The following is a 20,189-nucleotide window of genomic DNA, read 5'->3' as shown; positions in this document are numbered from 1 at the left end:
TTGTTTGGTTGCTTTCTTAATGATCCAAACCAGGATCCTTCAAGTATTTGTCCAACATCATAAATATTCTTAATTTCTCGATTCATATAATCTAGAGCATACATTAAACTCTTGTTTAAGGAGTATTATGTATATATATTTATTTTCAAGGCTAATCTTGAAGTACTTATGAGACTAAATTTATCTCTAGATCTTTCAAAATATCCAATAATTAACATCTAGAAATTCTTTAGTCTAGTTTATTTTCTTTAGACCTATAAGGCCTGATCTTAACTGGACAACCCAAAAAGAATTTACTAGTTGTTTTAGTTGAATCTTTATTCCATATATAAGTTGTAATTCTTAACTCTTCCTTCCAAATGAATCAATTACATGAAGATATTCCATAAATGTTTGTTTCCAAATAAAAAAAAATATCTAAAGTAATTCTTTATTTCTTCATCTTTAATATGAATTGTCAATGCCCACGCCGATATTTCTTTCACCATCAATTGACTTTTGACAATTAACTCAACCGTACATCAACACATTTACTTTAGTAATACTGAAGTACCATTAAATGTGTATGAGTACTGAAGTTAAATTACTCTTAGAACAAACAAAACAAACTATAATATGTATTCTTTTATGTACCACTTTCTTTAGTAATTTTCTTTTAGGTGCAATATCTGCAATTCTTACAACTTCATTCTTTATTATGTATTAAGGTATTTGCTAAGTGAACACTATTTATGTATTTTTGTTTCAATCTTTTATTTTTCTTACACACAATTGATGTGAGTTCATATAGAGACTATGTCTCCCTTTAGACAACTACAATTCACATCAATTAACTTAAGTGTAAATAAGAAAATCCAAATTAGATGCATGAGAATACATTATTGTAACTCTGACTTTAATGCATTACTTTTGAAACAAATAAAACATATATTATTTATGAAATCTTTATTCTAATAATACCCTTAGCAATTATACCATTTTAGATATAATTCTTAAAAATACAAACAAATTCTAAATATGTCTTAAAAATTATATCATATAAAATGAACTTAAGATGTTGACAAAAAAATAATCCGTATAAGCAGAAGTGTTAACTTGATTAGATAACAAAACAAATGAACAACCATACTCACAAAATTTTAATAATCACATAAATTCAAAATAATGGTACGTCTCATCATAAGATACCAAACGCAACATTAATATTTAGTCTTTGGACATTAAATATTAACTTGCAACGGTACTCTTTTGTAGTAATCAATATTAACAATAAGTCCTGTCAAATAATTGGTTATCTTTGGATATTCCAATTATTCACATGGCCCACCGAATAATTGTTACATATTTATTACCACATGTGCATAATGTTATTCTGACCAATTATTTATCTTCCTTTGGGCCGATTAAATAACCGCATGAAATACATACACACTACCTTCTTAATTTATAAACATATTAACCTTCACAAGAGAGCCTAATTTGGTAGGATGTTGCTTCAATTAATTGATTTAATAAATTAATAACTTGTGTACATACTTTAAGTGTGTAACTCGACCAATTATTAAACTTCTTTTTGTCCGATTAATAATCGCATAATTACAAACACAACCGTCTTAATCTTATAAAACAAATATGTTCTATAAATTAATAATTTGTACATTATTTAAATTTGCAATCCGACCAATTATTAACCTTCCTTTGGGCCGATTAACAACCGCATAATTACAAATTTAAGTGGGCCTAAAATTGTACCAAATTTTGAATGTGTTATTAACACCGAAAATCCGAATGTTGTTTTATGTATCAAAATTGCATAAATTCCATATGTGTTACACAAACAAATAATTGTGATTTTACTAATCACTCAATTATTTCTTAATATCAATCAACACAATATATACATAAAGACCGAAATATGTATATATATTTGAATGTGTAATATAACATGATTGATTATTCATCCAAATATAATAAATAATTAAATAATCAATTACATATATTACTCAAAATTCTAAATTTATCAATTATTAGGTTAATTGATTTCCTTAATTCTGAATAAATAACTTAATTCTTGATAAATAAGTTATTGATATTGTAAATTATTATTATTAATAAAATAATAATCGCTTTATTCTTGTCTTTTCTTAATTTCTGAATATATTTATATAAATTGACTGATACATCCGTTTTATACTAATTCATTAAATATATTACAAACTTAATGTAATCAATATTTATAAAAGATTATAAACATGATAAGTAACTATTTTCTTTACTTAATTCTCAAATCATAACCTATATCATAGATATATATTAAGTTTTAAATTCTAGAAATAATATATTTTACTTTATTCTTAATTGTATATAAATGTATTAATACATTAACAATTATTTCAGGAATAAATATTTATTCAATCTTTAATTAATTAAAATAATATTATCATTATTTTAATTCCTTAAATTAATTATAATAAGTATAATAATTAATTATTATTCTAAAACTGAATTATTCTTTACATAATTATATAATTATTATTATTTTAATTGCTTAAATTAATTATAATAATTAATTATTATTCCAAAAATGATAATAAATTATTATTCTAAAATTCAAATTTTCTTAATTAATTCGTACTCAAAATATATATATATATAACCGAAATATATATAATATATTTATTAATATCTCTTTAATTATCTAATTAATAATAAATAGATATTAATTTGACAATTCTTTAAAAAAAATTCAACTTCTTTACCATATATTTCTCTCTTTATGACTTAAATTCAGGTTATTAATTTGAATTATTATTTTTCAAATTAATAATTAAATCCAATTCTTGAAATAAAACTTTTCCATCTCCTTTATTTTTTATGATTCTAAAACCGTAAAAATCGTTTAGATGTCTAGAGTCTTTAATTCTTACTATAACATATAATTTAATAAAAATCGTTTTTAAATTGTTCATCTTCCCCCATGCTTTAACAAATATTCTTTAACAAATCCTTTTCAATATTTGATATCTTTCTTTATAACATATAATCAGTTCTTTATTTTAACTTCTTTATTATATCTTTCTAATTAATTAAATATTCATATATTATATCTAATTAGAGAATATGAACCATTCTTTAATCATAATTCTTTAAACAAAATATATTAATCTGAATATCTAAAATTATTTAGATACTTGATGTCTTTTCTTTATTTTAATCTAATCCAAAATTTTAGATTAATATATACATCAAATATTGTTGTTACTATTCATTAATTCATTCTATCATTATCCGTTCTATCCAAATTAGATGAAGAACATAAACTAGCCAAATTAGATCAAGAACAAAAAAATGTCTAATCATATTCTTAAAAATTCTTATAAACTTAAATCTCAATAGATCGACATAGAGAGGGCTCTGATACCACTTGTTAGAATCTTTAATCTAAATCTTTAATCCTTATATCTATATTCTTAATTCTCTATGTCAATAAATCGAGATAAACTGTAATTGCGGAAACGTACCTGGATCTTTAATGAAGAACGGTTCATTAAGCCGTTCTTCGTTATTCTCTTCTTCTTGTTCTTGGATCTGGACCTGAATCTGAATGTGGATCTTCTCGTTCTGGATCTGGACCTGGATCAGAATGTTTGATGTGGGTGGGGTTTAAGTCTTCCAACCCTATATCGATAGCCTTCTTGAGAGTTCTTGAGAGATGAACTAAATCCTTATTGTTCGATGAGAGAAACAAATAGGCTGGCTATCTATATGGGTTGGGGACCTAGCCCTAATATACCCATTTATTATTCGGCCCATCAACGAAATAATGAATGGTATTTCTGCTTCTACACAAATATATCCCCATATTTATTATAGATATCCAAATAAGCACATAACCTTTATACTTTAATAGATTACTTTATTTGGGCTTTAATCTTTATTATGATAACAATTAATATACAATTATTAAATTATATATGTACCCAAATATTGGAAATAATTCCAACAGAAAGAACATATCAAAAAATCAAATTGGTTGAGAGATAAAGAAGTTCACTCTTTTAATTTCTAAATTCAAACGAAACTCTTGATTGAAAAATAGAGATGAATTGATGGGTTGTGAGAGTGTAGAAAAGCTTTTAGGAATGTTTTGTATTTAAGTGTTAGTGCTTAGACTAGAGGGGTGCTAGAATTTTATACAAGGGAAATTAAATTATTGAGGTTTACGGTTGGAGGATTCTTGGGATTATTCCTCTGTTTTTTCATTGAAAGGGAGAAAGTTTTCCTAATGACAAACATATCAAAATGATCATCGGCATGCATAGATATTTTGAATATCTTTTTGGTGAAGAATGAAATCAACTTTAGATCTAGAATAATTTTATAATGATATGGAACAAAATTACAAGGTAAGAATCAAAATTGTGCTTTTGCATTTTCAGGAAACTTTAGATCTAGAATAATTTTATAATGATATGGAACAAAATTACAAGGTAAGAATCAAAATTGTGCTTTTGCATTTTCAGGAGAGACTCCATCAGTCACCGATGGCGGCGGACAGCAGTAGTTGGTAGAGAACCGGTCCCTACTCGATTAGCTCAGTCGGACTCAGACTCAGTGAATTATGCGACGGACTCGGTTAGTGTGACAGAGAATACGAATAAGAATGATCAATGTTTGATATGGACCTTAACTTGGTTGATTAATCCTCCAACTTAGACTTTTTTTTTTTTTCTTTTCTTTTTTTTTTTTTTTTTTTTTTGTTTTTTTTAAAAATTTATTCAAAATTAATTTTCTAACTAATGACTTCTAAATAATTGAATCACTCCTTTCATTAATTAAAATACTAAAATACCCCTTATTTTAAATTATTATTTTTTATTTTATTCCTATATATCAATACCTTTTAAGTCTTTTTACCAAAAATAACCATCATCTCCTGAAAATTATCACAAATCATTATTTTTTTCCTTCTCTAAGTTTTTTCAAAAACTTCAATCCAAACAAGGCCTTAGATAAATCCTTAGAGTGGTGATATGATGTCTGTTGTCATGATATGATAGAGCAAAGACAATTATTTTTTATTATTTTTTCCTTAAAAATTTTGTAAATATCTTTATAAATTTTAATAAATAAAATGTAGGGTGACATTCATGTTCTCACACAGCTCACATAAGTTTATTATATTTTATAACAATTTTTCTCGTACCATAATTATTAATTTATTTTTTCTAATTAATTTTTATTTTATCTTACAAGTTTTTCTTTCCTAATTATATATATTATTTTTTTTCATTAATTTTATATAAACTTATATTTAATATTATTTAGTTATATATATAAATATTTATTTAAAATATACATAATAATACTATATATAATATATAATAACGTTTAAATAATTTATTAAACTTAAAATAAAATTATAAATTTCTCTTTTATATTCATTTATCTCTCATATTTATAATATATCTTTCCTAATAAATTTCCATTTATTAACACTAATAATTAATTTATTTTTTATTTTCTTTTTCTTCATTTATTTATATATATATATATCATATTTTCTTATGCATAATTTTATATATTTTTAATAAAATAAAATTTTAAAATTTTAAATTTATTTAAAAATTAATATTAAGCATTTCTCTCTCCTAAAATCTATATATAGTATATTTTATCATTAATTTTATATAAATATATATTTTTTCATATTATCCTTCTATGCATATTTATTATTTATATGATTAATTAATTAAATTTCTTTTATTCATTATATATTTTATCTATTATTAATTAACAATGATTAAATATTTATACATACATAAAATTTTAAATTAAATTAAAAAAACACAATTGGTATAATGTTAAAGTGTTCTCATCTTATATTGGAGACTAGAGTTCAAGTCTCTTTTGATGCGAATTTATAAATATGTGATTGTGCATGTGGGTATGAGTGGGTGAATTTGTGGTCGATGTATGTAAATGCTTTACAAATATGTGATTGTGCATGTGGGTATGAGTAGGGACGGACCCAGGAATTACCGTTAGAGTGGGCTTGAAAAAAATTAAAATGAGTTTAATTTTGTTTTTTGATAAGATTGAATAATATAATGAGAAAATTATAGATTTAATTTAGTATTTTTTTTAATTTATAAAAGAAAATAATAAATAAAAATAAAACAAAAAATAAGGAGCCATGTCCCTTTTCTAATATAATAAAATATTATTTTTTATTATAACATAGATTCATCCTGAATTTTTATATATAAGGGAATATTAAAAAATATATATTATGAAACCGAAATAAATTTATTAAAACAAAATTTTAATTAAGTTTATATATAATTAAATAATAAAATATTTCAAATTGAATTTATAACAGCTAAATAATAATAAAAAACTTTCCAATAATAATTAATAAAAAAATATAAAATAATATTTAGGACAAAAAAAATAAAATATAAATAATATTTAACTGAAAAAATTCATAAGATATAATTAAAAAAAGATTAAAGTAGATATTTGGTAAATAATATTAGTATTATTATTTTTGAAAAATTGGAATAGACTATTTTAATATACATTATTTAAATAAAATAATTATTATTATAAAAATATGATTTGAATATAAAAAAAAATAAAAAAAATTTAAAAAATAAAAAGTATCCATAAATTATAAAAATATTAAAAAATTATACTAGAGAAATTCTAAAATATAATTAAAATATAAATAATCATTCAAATCAAACTAAAATAAATATATCAACCATATTTTTTTTCTCTCAAACAAGGCTGCATCCAAGAGTATGCACATTCTCTAAATTATATATATATATATATATATATATATATATATATATATATATAAAATAAAATTGAATGAGGTAGGGGTGGGCTTAAGCCCACTTCAGCCTCATGTATGATGTGTACGTCCATGGGTATGTGTGAGTGAATGTAAATGACATGTGTATGTGAATTTATGATGGATGGGAATACCAAAAAGGAGGGTAAAATGACATATGCGAGTCCTTATATTAATGCGTGTGTGAATTTGTGATTGATGGGGAAGGTCAAAAGTAATGGTAATATATGTACAAATTGCTCGAACGGAGATAATATATATAATAATGTTTTAAAAAAAAAATTAGGATGACATCTACCAAATTTTTACTCATTTTATATGAATTTCTCATCAAATTCTCGCGGTACAATCTTCACTCTTTTCTCCTTAGATCTAGGTCTTTCTTCAATCTACTCTAATTTCTCCTTAGGTATAGTTAACACGAGAATAGGAGGTTGGCGTTGACAACGGAAGAGAGACCTAGAGGAAAATATTCGATCTTAATTTCAAGAAAAATGGGAAGCGAATGAATACGAGGATTCGAAATTAAAAGGAAGTCGAGGATTCTCTACCTCCGTGGATTTAGAAAAAAAATTAATTAATTTTTTATTTTTACACATTTTATATGAATTTTTAATCAAATTCTCACGGTTTATCAAATTCTCGCGTTACATTCGTCTCTCCTTTCTCCTTAGGTTTATGTATTTCTTAAATCGACACTCCTTTCTCTTTAGGTATAGGTAGCACGAGAAGAGGAGGATGGCGACTCCGACGTTACGGAGAAGGGCGACGATGATGTAACGTAGGAGGGCGACGACGACGCAAGAGAGACATAGAGGAAAATATTCGATTTTGATTTGAAAATAATGGGAAGAGAATGAAGACGAATATTCCAAATCAATAGGAAGACGAGTATTCTCTGTCTCCGTAGATTTAGAAAAAAATAATTTTTATTTTATTTTACACATTTTATATGAATTTCTCATCAAATTCGTGCGGTACAATTGTCTCTCCCTTCTCCTTAGATCTAGGTCTTTCTTAAATTGACTCTAATTTCTCCTTAGTTATGGGTAGCACGATAAGAGGATGTTGGCGACGACGACACGACGAAGGAGGGCGACGACGATGTAAGAGAGACCTAGAGGAAAAAAATCGATCTTGATTTAAAGAAAAATGGGAAGCAAAAGAAGACGATGATTTAATTTGAAATTAAGAGGAACCTAATAATTCTTTGCCTCCAAGGATTTAAATTTTTAATTTTTTTTTCTATAACAAAACCTAATAAGATATTTTATAATAAAACTATAAATAAAATTGTATTTTAATGAATAATATTAATATTTTAATTATTTATATATATATATAATACAAAAATATAATAAACAGATTATATATATATAAATAATATAAAATATATTTAACTCTATATTTTGATATGTTTTAAATAATTAATAAATATTTATTATCTAATTTATAATATTATTATAAATATATATTTTTTATACAAAATATTATGAAATTTAATTATTACTTTTTTAATAAAATTAATAATTAATTTTATTGTTTAACCAAAATAAAATTATATATATAATAACACTTAAGTTTTTATATATATATATATATATATATATATATATATATATATATATATATATATATATATATATATATATATAGTTTTGAAACAAGAGTTTTATGGTATTGATATAAAAAAGATGGTTCAACATTATTTTTTAATAGACATTTCACATATATTTTATAAATATTTTGAGTTTTAATGTATAATAAACTGTTTTCGAATTTCTTGAGAGGATATAATAGAAGCTGAAATAATTATGTACAAAAGAGAAAAAAATACAAACATATTTTCTCAAATATTATTTTCGCCAATAGTGTGATGATTCACGTTAAAAAAAGGAATATTTAAATTAAATTAATAGAACGAAAAAACTAAAATTTTGAATAAATGACCATATTTGTATTATTTTAGTTGTATTTAAAAAAAAAGGTTTCTATAAAGAAAATTATAATAAATTTGAGATTATATAACTTCACAAAATATTAATAAAAATGGAAATGTGAAAGAATATACACAATATTAAAATTTCTCAAACGTATATATTTAATATATTGGTAGAGATAACAGATGTGGAAGGATCCTTTGTTCCTATAGTTTATTTCAAACTTGTAGGCCTTCGATCGGCTAGAAAATCATAAAGCTCCATCTTGTTGAGGTCTTTAGACTCCCACATCGCCATCGTCTTAATATCCCACTCTCTGGGCAGAGCACGCATGACTTTGATCGCAACCTCTCGGTTGTTGTAAGTCTTGCCCTGAGTGGAAAGAGTGGTGATAATATTATTAAATCTTTCATCGAATTCCTTCATAGTCTCTCCAGGACGCATCTTGATATTATCGAACTGCTGTGTGGCAACCATGAGTTTGTTTTCTTTTGTTTGCTCATTGTTCTCACATAGTTGAGTCAAGCTCTCCCAGATTTCTTTAGAATAGGTGCATGAGATGATCTTATTGAACATGTTATCATCCAATGTCTTGTAGAGAATATCTTTTGTCATGTTGTCGAGATTGTTCTTTCTCTTATCTTCGCTGGTCCACTTAGACCTTGGCTTCTCAATCTTTGTTGGACCATCGGTGATGACATACCACATGTCATCATCTATGGCAGCTAAATGAGCTTGGACTCTCACCTTCCACCCGTTGTAGTTTTCTTTTAAGAACATGGAAACCTTGTTGATGACAAGCATAAACATGATTCAAGAATCATGTGATGTTTGAGAATAAAGAGCAAGGATGCGATACCACTTGTTAGGATCAGTGTTAACAATAGAGACGAGGGTCTGACTATAGTTAACAACTTATGAATTTCAATTCGATTTTAACTCTGTTAGAAGTTAAAACATGTCTCTATTCTTCGCAAATCTTCATAAGCTCTTGAACAAGTTCAAGTGCAAAACAACTTGTTGGACTTAAAGCTTCAAATGAATGAATGCAATCAATAGAAAGTAAAGAACACAGTGAGTTTTATGGATGTTCGGAGATAAAACTCCTACGTCACCCCTTCTTCCTCAACATGAAAGATATTCACTAGAAGACTTTGATTGATATATAACACACTACACAAACCCAATCAGAAAGCACATGACTTAACACTACCTTGTTATGAATTTCTAGATAACTCTCTATTGAACAAAACAACCTCTGTTCAACTTACAATACTGAAATTTCACAATGAAAGAGTAGTAGATGAATTACAGAATATTCACAGTGTGAGTATTTTTCTCTTGAGCTTTAAAGTTAGAGATGAATAGCAAGAATAACTCAAAATGATCAAGAGAACAAGTTACGTGAAGTTGTTCGTCCGTTGTCCTTGGGTATCTATTTATACTTTAAGAGCACCAATAGTTGAATCTTCAACTTGGACACGTGTCCTTCTTTTGTTGGACTGTCGCCAACAGTACAAATGTACAACATAGCATTAACATTGGGATTGTGGCCGTACTAGGCAGGTAGTGCGCCAAATATTCTTGGATATAATGTTGTACTAGAACGTACAACACGTCGTGGGCAATTTGAATAATAGAGTACGTGGCAGTTGCTCATTTGTTAAAGTTAGATGGCTTGTAAAACTGCTGATAACGAACACTGCAGACGAGATGAGTAGAGAAGTAGATGCTCCTTCGTATGTCTCATCAAATTGGAAGACATCTAATTACGCTTCTTCTTTAAACCGCGTCTAAGAAGAAGTTAGACGGCATCTAACTACGCATTTTCTTTAGACCGCGTTTGAAGGAGTTAGACAAAGTCTAACCGTGCTTTCCTTAGACCACGTCTGACGGAGTTAGACGACGTCTAACTAATATTTCCTTAGACTACGTCTGAATTAGTTAGACGACGTCTAACCGCGCTTTCCTTAGACTACGTCTGAAGGAGTTAGTCGTTGTCTACCGACCAAGACGTCTGCTTACATTTCCTTGAGATGTACTTGAGAAGAGATAGTTTCACAGATTAGTCTTATTTATTTGCAATATTAAATTAAGCTCTTCAGCTTTGCCTCTGCATAAATAAATTTTATTTTGATTAACCCGCGCATCATCAAATACTGTCAGCCTAAGATAAAGACAATATTTTGAAATAACTTATTTCCTAAGTTCATTTTAATCAAATTGGATCGTTGAAATAGGTTTAGACAAAAACCAGTTCGCATGAATCTTCAAAGCTTGGATTCATGGATGAAATCTAGTGATTGGTGAGTTATTATTTGATGATTTTATCTACAGACCACGGGGGAGTATTTATAGTGTGGAAAGGTCGATTGAGAAGGGATAATTTGAAACAATTTTAACCTCCGACAAGCTTATTCCTAACCTTTTTGATGATGATGTTAAAACTTTGCGCAATTAAATAGATAAATATCCTTCCAATTTTAAAGAAAGATTACTTGTTCGCAACTTACAAAAATGAGTTCCAAAATCAACATTCAAAAACCAAGTTTAAAAATCAAGTTCATAAACCAACAAAAGATAGTTTAGAAGAGGAGAGATTATTGATCTTCCTTTTTCACGATTGGGTAGGTGAATCCTTCACCGTTGAATCCTTCACCATTCAGAAGATTATGAAAAGGAAGGAGATAACGACCACCACGACCACTTCCACCACTTCCACCACCACGATCACCGCTGCGACCTCCACCTCTTTTGGTTGGCCTGCAACTTCCATCACCGGTTTGTTTTCTCTTTGATCTGGTGCCAGTTGAAACACCACCGCCTCCTCTACTGCTACTGCCACCTCTAAAACTTCCTCCCCCTTTTTAACATTATCATCGCCATGGGAAATGAGATTCTTCTCTTTATTAACAGTTATTTCAACATCTTCAACGACCTCAATTTTCCTTCCAAAGTAATTAGCTTGTTCTAATCGCTCAGCATCAGCTCTGCTCATATGACCCTGTATCTCAACCATTTGACTTTGGATCAGGCTCATTCCATCCATGACTTCTTGATGAAGTTCAATGGCGTTTTCCCTTTCGCAGTCAAGAAAATCGGTCTTCCATTTGAAGAAGTTATTTTCAAATTTGGTGTATGTCTTGTTGAGGATATTGATCTCATATGTGTTCCTCTTCATGGCTTGCTCCATTTCATTATGAGTTTTAAGAAAAGAGACAAATTCCTTCTTGTTTGATTTCTAAGTCTTCAAAATCTTCACCATGTTGGATTGCATTTCAGCAACAGTCTTCTAAAGAGTTCTCATCATTGCTGTCATTGACTTCATAAGCTTTGCACCACCAACAGATGTTCCTTCATTTGATGAAATCTCATGAGAATCTGCTGGAGCGGTCCAAATGGGACTGAAATGAGTGTGAACATGTAGGGACTGCTCTGGTTCATCCTTCTCAAAATCACTTTAAGACTTTCTCTCTTCTTCATCACCCATATTATCTTCACATACCTTGTGAATTTGATCGGAAGTACCGTCTGAATGATGAGAGAGGTTAGCAACATCATCATGAATGTTCGCAGTAGTGATATCCGGATATGATCGAGGATTGGGTGTACCGGGAATGAAACATTGAGACAAAGGAAGCCCTTCGGATGATTGATCATTTTTATCTTGTTCCCTCTCAGATGAAGAACTCTTCTTTGATTCCTTGTCATTTGAGGGTCCCCCTCAGATCGTGCTTCATTAGGCTAACTGGTTTCAGCCTCCTTCTCTAGAGATGCCTCTGATTCGAGAATAGGGGACTCCAATATTTCTTCTTCTTGGGTTACAAGAGTTTGAACAGGTTCTATATCGACTTCTTCTTCTTCAATTATAGGATCGGGATGAACTGGTTCCACAATCTGTTCAATTATGGGTTGAGGCATTAGACGTTTTTCTTCAATAGAAAGGCTTCACAGCTCAATGAGAAGAGCGGCAACTTGCTCATCTTCTAGAGGAGAAAAATCACAATCATCAGATAGTTGCATAGGTTCATCTTCATCTAAAGGGTTTCTAAAAGGATTCCCAAAGCAATTTGCTTCATGAACGTACCTGAGAACGATAGAAATGTAGTCTTGTATTATTTCATAAAGTCTTTTCAGAGCCTTCTCCTCTGCATCATCATTCCTTTCCAAAGGATTGAAGTTGGCTTTTCTGGCTTGGAGGATTGAAAAGAGAGCCCGACCTCTCAAATTTGCTTCAACCAGCTCTTTTCTCTTTAGAGTTTCATACACTTCCGATGTTTTAGCCCATTTTAGGACTCTCTTTTCAACGTTGACCAGCTTCAACCATTGATTGCTTATGCCTTTTCACTTGATGACCTCATCATATCTAATGGACATTATGTTCAAGACCCAAGTATCAAAGATCTTGATCTTCTCAGCGGCCTTTACATTAGCCTGATCCATCATTAGGTTAACGATGCATATTGCCTCTAAGACCTCCTCATTTGAATTGGTTGCAATATACTTGCCTTTTCCAATAACCTCAACAGGTTTTGGAGTAGGCCTTGGTTCCCCAATTGTTATTCCAACAACTTTTCTAGTGGCTCGCATTACCTCGTGAGCAGAAAGAGGTCTAGAAAGAGACCATGCGTGACTTCAGACTAGACAATCTTTCAAGTCACTATGAACTCTACTTGAACTAGTTTGGGTACAGGGGCTCTTCAATTTGCAAATAAAAATCTTTTTCAGATGCAGCACGAGCATCAAGGGTAAGAACAACACCTTGCTCTAGTTCGACAGAAACTGTAGCTTTAACAGCTACTGAATCGGGTTGACGGACAAGAGATGGAATCCTATCAAGATTTTCAATGTTTGGACCAACTAGCTCAACAGTTGGCCTGGCAGCAAGTTCCACTACGGGAATAGAAATAGACAAATCTTGTTCTAACACAGGAACATTGAACTTAGACACTTCGGCCTTAGATTGAGTAGGGGCTACCTTGAACGAGACTTTCGAAGACGTAGACGCCCTGGGCGCTTTTGATTTTTCTCCTCTTGAAACTGAGGACTTCGCTGATTTTCTTAACTGGCTCGCTGCAGGAGACAGGGGAGACATCAGAATAGCAGCAAGTGCGGAGGGACCTTGATTAACTTTGGAATCAACTATTCAAGATTCCTTCTTCAAAGAACTTTTCTGACTAGTAGAACTAGCCTCTGATTCATTCATGGTTCTTGTTCTTTTGGCTCCTGTCGACAAATTAGAATCCACTGGTTGTTTGGAACGAGTGATAGATCTTCCACCCGTATGTTGGCTTGATGCTCCAGATACGGACTCCTTGGTGTTCTTCATTCGAACAAGAGTGTTGGCAACAGTAAATACGTTGAACACCCAGGAAGAGTTGATCAGCTCAGAATCCCCAATAGGAACCCCTAAGTGTTCCAACATTCGGCTAAATTGAGCAACAAAGCTCACACTTTCTATATTCTTGGGATCAATCATCGCGCACATGTTCAGGAACAACGTTGAGGCCCAGTTGACCTGAATCCCTTTGGAAATGGCTGTCATATAGTCAAAACAGCTGAAGGAAATTTCTGTATTATTTACCGTTGCAACCATAGTCGCCGATTTAATGAACTCCCGGACTTCCTTCTCGTAAAATATGAACGGCCCGCCGAGATACTTCCCGAGACCGGAGTATTCCAGAGATATGAACATATCAACCACATCTTGCTGATCGATCGTATACACAGAAGGAAAATCCACCTGCAAAGTACAATGTCACAAGGTGATTCTCTTGTAGCCCATTTTGAAAGAAGACGAACAAACACAAGATGAACAAGGGTTTTTAGAGAGAGAAGATTGAAGAAATCAAGGGTTCTTGAGAGATTTGAGAGAGAAAAAGCTTTTCAATCTCATGCAGAATGTCCTTATATAGATTTCCAAGAATCGCATAGATTAACCATCACTTTTCCTAGGGGTAGGACCCATCAATTAATATTAGACGTCCTTTCGAAACAGTCATCATTAATTTTGGGGGTATATTAGTCATTCTCTCTGAACTTGAAATACACGTGTCTTCATGTTATTCGGAGATGACTATTTTTTTAGCGAGAAAATTAGATATCACAGCACGTGGGACAACTGTCATTGATTAGTCTAATAAACATGTAGTTAGACGTTTTTCTTACTTCTCCATTTTATGAGATCTAAACGTCTATTAGACGCATGGGTCTAGTAGACGCAAGCGTCTAATCACGTGTCTTATAAACGTCTAATGTCTATTAGACGTAGACGTCTAATTACACATGAATAACACATATTAGACGTGTATTTGGTTAGATGTGAGCATCCAATTGCTCTTGTCTTATAAACGTCTAAACGTCTATTAGACGCAGACGTCTAACCGCGCAGGTTATTAACCAAGACACAAAGGCTTAGATGCATAGAGTGTAAGTAAAAATACGTCTAAGTACATGCTTTTTCTTGTAGACGACCTCGTCTAATAGACCAATTAAAGCATTTTGTTTGCGTGTATCTTTATTTTCATAATAAAATTTCCCTCTCATTTTGTGCATGTACACAATGAATAAATAAATGTTTTGAGGTCCTTAAGACCAAAAATATTTTTGAAACATACAAGACTTAGTCCTCTAGAATAGCAAAGGCCATTGTTGATCTCCTAAAATGTATACTCAGAAGAGTATTCTCCATGCTTCCTTCCTGTAGCTTTCCTGTATCACTTACACAAGAAAATATTTACAAACTTTGGTACCCACATTCAATTAGGTCCTCGATCAATTAGTCCCTTAGGAATCCATATTTGAGTAATTTTGATGGATTTCCCATTTTGTGTTGTAATTAATGCGTATGATTTTGAGATCAGCAAACAGATCGATGAGCGAGATCTTGTTGAGGTATTTGGATTCCCTCATAGCCATTGTCTTTATGTCCCATTCTCTCGGAAGAGCACGCATGACCTTGATAGCAAGCTCCCTATTGTTATAGGTCTTGCTAAGAATAGATAGAGTGGAGACAATTTGGCTGAACCTTGTGTCGAACTCATTCATCGTTTCTCCGGGACGCATTTTGAAACTGTCGAACTGTTGAGTGGCAACCATAATCTTGTTCTCCTTTGTTTGCTCATTGCCCTCACACAGTTGGGTAAGTCTGTCACAGATCTCCTTGATAGTATCACACTCGATGATGTAGTTGAACATACTGTCATCAAGAGATCTGTACAAAACGTCTAATTCCATGTTGTTGAGGTTGTTCTTCCTCTTGTCTTCACTGGTCCATTCGGATTTATCCTTATCAATCTTGATGGGACCATCTGTGATAACACTCCACATATCGTAATGAAGAGAAGAGAGGTGAGCACGAACTCTCTTCTTCCACACGATATAGTTTTCTCTTGAGAATGTGGGGATTGCGGTAGCACTGACATCTTTGGTTATGGTCGACATTCTTAGTGAAAACTTGAGAATAGAAACAAGGCTCTGATACCAATTGAAAGGATCGGTGAAACCAATAGAGACAGGGGTCTAGATATTGATGATAACTTCGTGCAAAAACGGTTTGATAGAAATCCTGTTAGGAATTTAAATCACTTTCTATTCTTCACAAACTTTTGCAAACTCTTGAACGATTCAAGTGCGGAAACGTTTGCTCAGGTTTGAAGCTAAGAACTGATTAAGGAGAAGATGATAGAATGTAAATGAGACAAAAAGATGTTTATGGATATTCGGAGCAAAACTCTACTATGTCACCCCTTCTTCCAACCACCGGAATGATTCACTATACTTTAATTAGAATAAAATACAGTTGCAAAGCTAGCTCACTATTGAACAGAACAGACTCTGTTCAACTTACAATATATTGAAAAATATCACTCAACTAGACAATACTTTGATTCTATCTCTCTCTTGATGTACAAACACAGTAGAAAGTAATTCGTAAGATTGTAAGCTCAGCGAGCCAATTTCTGTATCAAGTGTCAAGCGGTCCGTTGTCCTTGGGATCCTTAAATAGAGAACAAGTACCAACAGTCGAATTTTCTATAATGACACATGGCGAACACCCATTGGAAAGCCTCCATAGTACACATGTGCAGCAGACTCTGTGCATAAAGATCATGGTCATACCAATCTGGTAGTCCGCCGAATATTCTTCTAGGATTGTCCTACAAGAAACAAGTAGTGGGAAGAGTATTTGTTTTCGTGGCATTAATTCATTGGATGTAAATGACAGTCATACTAATCTGCAGGGAATAATGGAGCAGGAGTAGCGTACAGTTAGTTGATCGTGGGTAGACGGATGCTAGCTTCCAGCAACTATTGAAGCAAGACATTATACGTTCTCCAATTAGATTGACAAGTCTAATGAAGTTAGACGCCCCCGTCTAATAGCAGGATCCATTAGACTACCGAGTCTAATGGAGTTAGACGACACGTCTAACTACAAGTCCCCTCAGACTAATCTGAAGGTGTTAGACTACACGTCTAACTACGATTCCCTTCAGACTAATCTGAAGGAGTTAGACTGCACGTCTAACTTTCATCTGTTAGACTGCACGTCTAACTACGCCTGTTAGACTACACGTATAACTACGCCTGTTAGACTGCACGTCTAACTACGAGTCCTTTCAAACTAATCTCAAGGAGTTAGACTGCACGTCTAACTTTCATTTGTTAGACTGCACGTCTAACTACGCCTGTTAGACTGCACGTCTAACTACGTCTATTAGAATGCATGTCTAACTAAGTCTGTTAGACTGCACGTCTAACTACGCATCTGTTAGACTACACGTCTAACTACGTCTGTTAGACTACATGTCTAACTGCGCATCTGTTAGACTGCACGTGTAACTACGTCTGTTAGATTGCACATCTAACTACGTATCCGTTAGACTGCACGTCTAACTACGTCTGTTAGACTGCACGTCTAAATATATCTGTTAGATTGCACGTTTAACTACGTAACGGTTATACTGCACGTCTAACTTCATCTATTAGACTGCACATTTAAATATGTATATGTTAGACTGTACGTCTCACTCAATGCGTCTAATAGCCAGTAAGTCTAATGAACCTTATTCAGACTTAGTCAAATTTAGAACGTTTTTGATACACCTGCACAAAAACAATTAGACAACTTAGGTTAAGTTTTATACAAACTCATCATCAAAATTTCGTTAGTCAAAGTGATTTGATCCTTAGTCAAAATAATTTGACCCAACAGAAAGGTCGATTGAGGAGGGGTAATTTCAAACAATTTTAACCTCCAATGAGCTTATCCCTAAAATTATATCCGATAGCTGGCAGTCTTATCTAGGGCAGGATAAGGCTTCTAGATAGAGGGCTATCGTAGGTGCTGACGAGAGGAGCACATGGCCAAAAAAATCAAGGGATTTGATCGCCTATATAGGAAGATAGAGCTTTTGGAAGATCGCATGCCGACGAGGTCGTGTTTCCGGCGAGGCATGCGTCCCAGCGAAGAAGACGGTTAGAACGACGTTGTTTCGGCTAACGACGTCCGACGTTCCTTTGGCGGTCAGAAGTGAACTAACGGGATTAGTTAGTCCTGTTAATTGATCCAATGCAGAAGCGGGCTTGGCTCTGTTACATTCGACTGCGTGGGAGGATCTGGGCTGTTGGATGAGATCTGGGTGCTCATCTATTGGTTTAGAATCATACTACAAAATAAATTTTGTGCTACACCGTATTATATAATTTTATTTTTATTTAAAAAGTTATTATAAATATTTTTAATTCCTTTTAAATTGTTTTTTACCTATTCATAAAATAAATTAAATAAATAATTAAAAAGAAGTATGACCTAGTATAAAAACTGAAAAAAATTAAATATAAATAACAATATATATAAATGAATACCCTAATAATTGATAAATATCAAGGCTAATTAATTAGTCAATTTATGATAGTACACGAGCATATATAAACTATATGTATTTAAATAAATCAATAATACAATTATATACATCTAAATAACATTTATTCATTTTTTTATCTTCTTATAATAAATAAATAATAACAATCAATTAAAGATTAATTTGAGTGATGATTTTTATAATATATTTAAAACTTAATCAAATATTTTGCTTATTTTGTGTATCATAATTATATTTATTAATTAAAATATTAAAATATTATTTATTATAAATTTTTATTTTTATTTTATTATTATATATTAATATACTTTAAATCTTTCTATCATAAAAAAATCTCAAATCTTTAAAATTATTATTTATCATTAATATTTTTTTTTATCTCAAATCTTCAAAATTATTATCAATCATTAAATTTTTTTCTCCCCTACTCCCAAGTTAAGGATCATCTTACGGAGCAACATGAATAACCCAATCGAAACATGAATAACCCAATCGAGGTCTGTGTTTAAAGTGAACCCAGAATAATGCATTAAAAATATACAAATTATGAGAAAAATAAGTGAACCCATATATATTGAAACATTGACTATTATGGTAGAAATAATTAGTGGATATAGAATTGTCATACACACATCCCACTAAGTAATTATTAAGAAAATTTGACAAAAAGATAATAGACTTTAATATTATTTTAGTTGATGAAGATTCTTTACTTTAAGGTGGTTTGATATTGGGTTAAAATATATATATATATATATATATATATATATATATATATATATATATATATATATATATATATATATATATATATATATATATATATATATATATAATAACACACTTTCATTTAACATTTGATTGAAGACTCACTTAATTTATACGTTTTTATTTTTAACTAAAATTTTAAATAATAAATATAAATAAGGTGTACATGTTTAATTTGTCTTATAATCAAAATATATAATTATTAAATAGTTAAAATTAATATTACAAATTATTATACATATTATTAGTTTATTACACAGTAAGTTAATTATCTCAGCTTATAGGCTTAATCAAATCAAGCAAAAAAAAAAAAAAAAAACAGCTAAAGAAACACACGCTCTTGAGTTCCGACAGCTAAGATCTGAGATTCTAATCCGACTGATCTGGAACTGCGTTTAGATCCAACTTTTTTCTTTCATCTTCTCCAAAGGCGTTTGCAGAAAAGTGAGGCTCTATCTTTTTCGATGGCCAATCGGTACTACTACTACTGGTCTTGGTGTGAAAATACTTTCGTGCAGAGTGCAATTGGCGGAGGACAGAAAAGAATTCTTCTACCTCCTCATCCTGTACAGTAGCTTTTGCTTTCTCCTTCCTTATTTTTACCTTACACTCATCACCATCTCCATCTGTTTCTCCTCTCTCATTCCCTCTTTTCCTTTTGCTATTTTTATCCCTCCCCATATTTTCTAAATTCAGATTTAACACCTTCTATTATATATATAAATAAAAAAG

Source organism: Impatiens glandulifera, chromosome 1, assembly GCF_907164915.1.
Source record: "Impatiens glandulifera chromosome 1, dImpGla2.1, whole genome shotgun sequence".
Classification (NCBI taxonomy): Eukaryota; Viridiplantae; Streptophyta; class Magnoliopsida; order Ericales; family Balsaminaceae; genus Impatiens; species Impatiens glandulifera.
This window is presented reverse-complemented; position numbering follows the sequence as displayed.